Source organism: Neovison vison, chromosome 3 (assembly GCF_020171115.1).
Source record: "Neovison vison isolate M4711 chromosome 3, ASM_NN_V1, whole genome shotgun sequence".
In the NCBI taxonomy this organism is placed as follows: domain Eukaryota; kingdom Metazoa; phylum Chordata; class Mammalia; order Carnivora; family Mustelidae; genus Neogale; species Neogale vison.
Window position 1 is genome coordinate 134346105 of NC_058093.1, and position 6290 is coordinate 134352394.

Genomic DNA, 6290 nt, shown 5'->3' on the forward strand with positions numbered 1-6290 from the left:
GAATTACAATCACGTTTTAGGATTTGGGGCTTCTACCCTATGAAATATCATGGTACAAACTTGGCAGCTTCAGCAAACAGAGTTGGCGTCCAAGTACAATACTCATGTGAATATCTTGAAAGAGAATTCTCATTTTTGCTTTTCAGCTTTCTTCTAACCATTGTCCCATAGGTGCTAAAATTAGCTCATAATCCTTAATTAAAATGAACTTTGAATCTATGCTCTAGGATGAAAATAGTTACCCAAGTGACCCTGTGTTGAGCAGCAATGGGAAAGCTGAGGTAATGAGTTTCCCACTTAACCTTCTTCCACATGAAAAACTCTATTTTCATTTCTGTGTACTCTGACATTCTTCATAAGGTTATTCATAGAGAAAGACTCTGACGCTACAAAAAAAAAAAAAATGTTAAAAGCTACTGTTTTAAAACATCAACTAAAACAGTTTATGAAAGTACATAGACCAAACAACTTAATAGCTACTGAAATAATCAAAGAGAACTGCTTTATCCTCATATTTTAAGGTGCCTCCATTGTTATTACACCATTTCAAAAGAAAATGTTTTCAAATTTTTCATTCCCAAATTGGAAAATTATTTAAGTTTCGTAGGAGTTTTCATCATGACCACATACTATGATTATTAAACCGAGCCATCTACAGTTGCCATTTTTATAGATTAAAAATTATAGAATGTTGAGCGCTTGCTTCAGCAACACATACACTAAAATTGGAACAATACAAGAAAAGTAGCATGGCCTGCAGGCAAGGATGGCATGCAAATTCAGGAAGTGTTCCATATTTTTTTTAAAGAAAAAAAATGAGGGACGCCTGGGTGGCGCAGTTGGTTGGACGACTGCCTCCGGCTCAGGGCGTGATCCTGGAGTCCCGGGATCGAGTCCCACATCAGGCTCCCAGCTCCATGGGGAGTCTGCTTCGCTCTCTGACCTTCTCCTCGCTCGTGCTCTCTCTCACTGTCTCTCTCTCTCAAATAAATAAATAAAATCTTTAAAAAAAAAAAAAAAAGAAAAAAAATGATACAGTGTTGATAATCTTATATGACTCCTGCTGTGCTCCACCGTGTTCCAGAACAGGGAGGTATGCATGCACGGGAAGGAAACATTTCAAACTGGATGGTGGGGCACATACACAGATAGGAGGCAATAGCACTGTAGCTACCCTTCAATACAGTTTCTTAAATAGGAGAATGGGAGAAAGAGAGAGACAGACCGAGGCAGACAGGCCAGTTTGGCTTTCACAGAGGTTTAGAAGAAAACAATTTTGGGTAGGATGTAAGACCAGGCTGAAAGTTCCTTGGAGACTGACACAGAAAGTAAACTGGATGTGGCCGGAGAGAGAGAGAACTGGTGGGAACTTCTTGACACAGACACAGGTCCTGAACATATATGGATTGTATTTTGTATGTGTGCACATGCATACTTTGGAGAATTCAAAGTAAGAGAGGTATGTGGCTGCGTATAAATTCATAGTGAAGCTGGGTATTCATTATCACCTTAATTTATAAACTTGTCAGCCACATAAATGAGGCAATTAGCCAGAGACATAGCATAGACTCATCTCTGAGATAGAGGTCAGAGGAAATATTTTCTTCAAATTCTTTATCTTTAGGGGCTTGGTGCACATTAAAACACCATGTCATTTTTATCTCCTTTTTATGACATTGAAGCTCATCTCTATTAAAATTCTTTAAATTGAGTATTGTTTTTAAACCAATCATAAAACGGTAGAAAATATATGCATTGTAAAGTTTATCTGAGGTCAACATTATAAACACAAAGAATTAATGGTTAAAAAGTCTTACTTTTTTAGTCTAAAGAGCAAACTTCCCAAAAGAAATTTTGCAAAATTAGAAAAGCACTCTTTGAGCAAGAAGGTATTTTATCCCTAACTTTCCAAATTTTAGTAAGGCTAACTAAATTAATAAGAAGAATATTTTAGGGGAAGAATTGAAGCCTCCTCAAGGCAGTATTGTGCCTTTTATTTTTTCCCCAGGAAAACAAGAACATTTTTTTACAAAACAGAAATTATCCATTTGGGGCGCCTGGGTGGCTCAGTGGGTTAAGCCGCTGCCTTCGGCTCAGGTCATGATCTCAGGGTCCTGGGATCGAGTCCCGCATCGGGCTCTCTGCTCAGCGGGGAGCCTGCTTCCCTCTCTCTCTCTGCCTGCCTCTCTGCCTACTTGTGATCTCTCTCTGTCAAATAAATCAATAAAATATTAAAAAAAAACTCAAAATTAAAAAAAAAGAAATTATCCATTTAAGTTGATAATTAAACTAAAGTTTAAGTCAAATAATGTATGGAAGTTACATGACGTTTCTTAGCTTTCATTTGGAACACTGTATATAATTATGAAAAATCAAAGCCATTCCTTTTGTGATATACATTACATATTACAACATTTTTTTCTTTGTTATATTTCAGATTATTCATTTCTCCTAGTTAGCTTTAAATATTAAGTCTTTATGACATTCTTATTATTCATTATCTGGTCCCCTCCCCCCCCAGCCCCATTCCATATATTCACATATTAGAATGTAAGAGTTCTCTTCAGGTTTACCAGTGATTTAACAGAAAACAAACAAACAAAAGTTTTTAAGATGAATTTTTCGGTATGAAAATGATGGGAATAGTGAGCAAATAAAATAAATGTCAATTATATTTGGACTTTTTTGTAACATGTGTATTATATTTATTTTCCCCCTTTGGTGTGGGATATTCTTATGAATAAGTGCATATATGAATAAATGAACATCACCATATCTATAATAATTGTTAAAAACTACCACAGATACATTCAACAGAAATTCCATGCTATCGCCCCTCACATTAGAAAATCTAACGGTGTTCGTAAAACTTGCTCTTATATCTTGCTTTTGACACTAATGGGAGTTTTCAGTAAAGACTTCAAGTCCAATTGATGCATGAGCCTAGCAGTTCCCCTTAATTGTGTTTGTAAATTCAATAGCTATTATAGAAAGAGACATTCTTGGCTGTACTTTACAAAAATTATTATACCTCCTAGACCATACTTTATTCATTCTTAACTTCTTCATGTTTTAAAACTGTCTCGTGTTAAGAGTAACTCAGAAATGTATTCTTGACTCTCACAGACTTGGGAAGGCTTTTGTTCTGTCACATGTTCTTCTGATAGCTCAATACATTTTGTTTAAATCTAACATAATGGTGTTGAGAGTCTACCATAATAGAATGAAGAAAATTGTTTATAAATAAAATCACTGGAAGAGAAAGAGAACTGAATGTTATGTTCTGGAATTTTTTTTTAAGATTTTATTTATTATTGGACAGAGAGAGAGATCACAAGTAGGCAGAGAGGCAGGCAGAGAGAGGGGGGAGCAGGCTCCCTGCTGAGCAGAGCCCGATATGGGGTTTGATCCCAGGACCCTGAGACTATGACTGAGCCAATGAGCCACCCAGGCATCCCTGTTCTGGAATATTTTTGAATTGTGTTCTTAACTGAAAGAAATAGGAAAGCATTTAAGTTACTGTTACAAATTTATATCAATGATATTTATTATTGAATATGAAATACTGACCTTTGTCCAATTTTGGGGAACATTTTAAGTCTTAGATTTTCTAAAAGCATTTTCACTGCCCATAAATTTATCACTAGTCAACACTGAAGTATGAATTATAAAGAAAAGTCTTGGTGTGTTGGAGGAGTTGTAGTCACTTCTTGAAAACACACACATCCTTTTTTTTTTTTTTCATTTAAATTCAGTTAGTCAACATATAGTACATCATTCATTTTTGACGTAGCATTCAGATTGCGTATATCACCCAGTGCTCATCACATCATGTGCGTACACTTCATTTTGCTATTGCCCTCTGATGGTGTTGCCTGGTTACCTCTACGAGACTGACATTGCCCTCATGTTGTCCACTCTGTAAACTGACACTGAGGGTATCCTCTTGGTCTTATATGATGAACATTTGGAAATAGTGGTTATCTTTTATAAGGAAACCAGCTGTGGAAAGTTGGGGGAAATTGATCAACCTCTCAAGACTTTTCCGTTTCCCTAAACATGCCACACTTTGGTTTCTCCAACATGACCCAGGGAAATCTGCCAGACAATTCTCTTCCAGAATTTGAAATCATAAGTGGTACTTTCAAGGCCATATTTTCTGGCTTTATTCTGAAATAGTACATGGTTTTCTAGGACCTCCCACTTCAAGAGTCATCTAGAAGGCAAATGGGAACACTTGAGAATATTGTCATCTGATCTCTTGCCCTTTACTTCAGTCTTCCACTGTCTCATGGGTGGGATTTATCCATTAAGTCTATCCTTGTTTCTTTGTTTCATACGACTTTTTATCAGTTAGGAGTGCTTTTGGCTATGTTTTTTGTCTGACTACTCTAGAAAACAAAATCTAAGGTAAATATTTATGTGATAATTTTCTGAGGAGGATTCAATTCCAAGGAAGCAAGAGTGAGGAGAGAGGGAAGCGAGGCAAAGAGAGGAAATCTGTTAGAGAATTTGTTGTGAAACTAAGTGCAGAATTAATACCAGCTAGACACCCATTCTTGACAGATTTCCACAGAGACTCTATGAGTATGTATTCACGGGGAGTGAGAAGAGTGTATTGTACTGCACATAAGGTGAGTTTTGCTGATGTGTGACACAAGAGATGAAGAAACATAACGACAACAGCATCCTTAAAAGTAGCAACAGACTTGGGAAAAATAGTAACCTAGATTCACAACAGAGGATGGGTGTTATCCTTTAAAATCCCAGTCTGGCTAGAAAGAAAAGATGCATGAATCTGGACTGATGCATCACTGAATCTTTTTAGTCTGCCATTGGTATAAAGCAGATCTGCTTGTATACTCTGAAGATACTAGGATTTCTTCAGGAAATTAGATGTCCTGATCTTTTCTCCAAGAATGAAGGAAAGATCAAACTCTTTAACGTAGTGGGTAGTAATTTTCTAAATCAAGCATTAGCAAGCTAGGCAGATGGCTAAATCGAACCCCAGGACTGTTTTTCTGTGTCTCTGAGCAAAGACTTTTACACATTTAAAGATTGTGGAGGGAAAAATAGAAAAGAAAAGAAAAAAAATTTATGATAGAGACCCATAAACTCTAAAATATTTCCAATATATAATGTTTTACAGAAAAAATTCACCAACCCCTGTTCTAAAAACACTGTAAAAAGGGTGGCAAGCTAAGCTATGGACCCCATTACGACAACTAGTGCAGATTATGTAACTAATTTTCCTCACATCTTTTTTCCACCTTTAGCTGGTCTGGGTTTCTTGTCTTGTTGGGTGATCCAGACCTTCATCCCCGAGAGTCTGACACTGGTGTTCTCAATGAAGGAACCACTTTCTCGGGAAGGGAAGTTCTTTGCCCATTGTCCTCCATGCTTGTATATGAATGGGAATTGGATGGTCAACCAGGAGAGAATCCTGTTCAGTTTTCATTGCTTTTTGGAGTAGATCTGGGAGCTTAGGGTCATTTTAGGGAGTAAATACACATATATATTTACTGTTCAGAATGAAATTTTTTATCAACATTGTTTTCTCACTGATTAAACTCCCAAATATTTACATCTGGTCAATTTTAAAAGCTTATTTTAAAACCAAATGTCTAGAAACAGTCTACAGGATTGATTTTTTTCTTTCTTTTTTTTTCTTTTTTCTTTTTGTCTTTTAGCCATTGGCTTCTGGGTTCTTTTACTCCTTTAGCCATTTGGTTAATAGCTTCTGCCCTGGACAATTCAAACAATTGTCTTTGATGGGGAAAAAAGCAACATTAATATAATTTTAATTTTCCAGTTTCCTTACCCTTTATGTGGAAGAGAATAATTAACAAGTAGCATGGAAGTAAATTAGGAATATATATATATATATATATATATATATATATATATATAAATTTACCCCTCGAATTAACCAGAGTTTGGGATATAAAAAGTGGCTCTTGCTTGCTTTTCTCCATAACATCAAATTCCCTATCTTTGGGTCTTTCCCCTGAGAATTCTATTGGGAAAGTCTTAGTTGTACCTGGTAGAAATTCATGTGAAGGTAACCTAAACAAGTAAAGGTTGTCTTTTCTCACTTAATTACTCTGTAGATTGGTCCTAAATGATGTTTTACTCCAATTTTCCGGTCTGGCTTATTATAAATATTGACTTTTTGGTTTAATCATATTGTCTCATTATGAAAATTTCCACATACAACAACAGTACCAAGAAGGAAATTGAGGTATTGTAAGATAGGACTTTCTTCTCACCTGGACACAACCCAAAATTTT

At 36.0% G+C, this 6290-nt stretch overlaps 1 non-coding gene across 1 annotated transcript; it reads left to right on the forward strand.

Annotated features, from left to right (window-relative positions):
- Positions 1–697: 697 nt before the first annotated feature.
- Positions 698–801, forward strand: LOC122903843. The gene has a single exon (XR_006384055.1). It is a non-coding gene; the product is annotated as a U6 spliceosomal RNA (small nuclear RNA).
- The last annotated feature ends 5489 nt before the right edge of the window (positions 802–6290 follow it).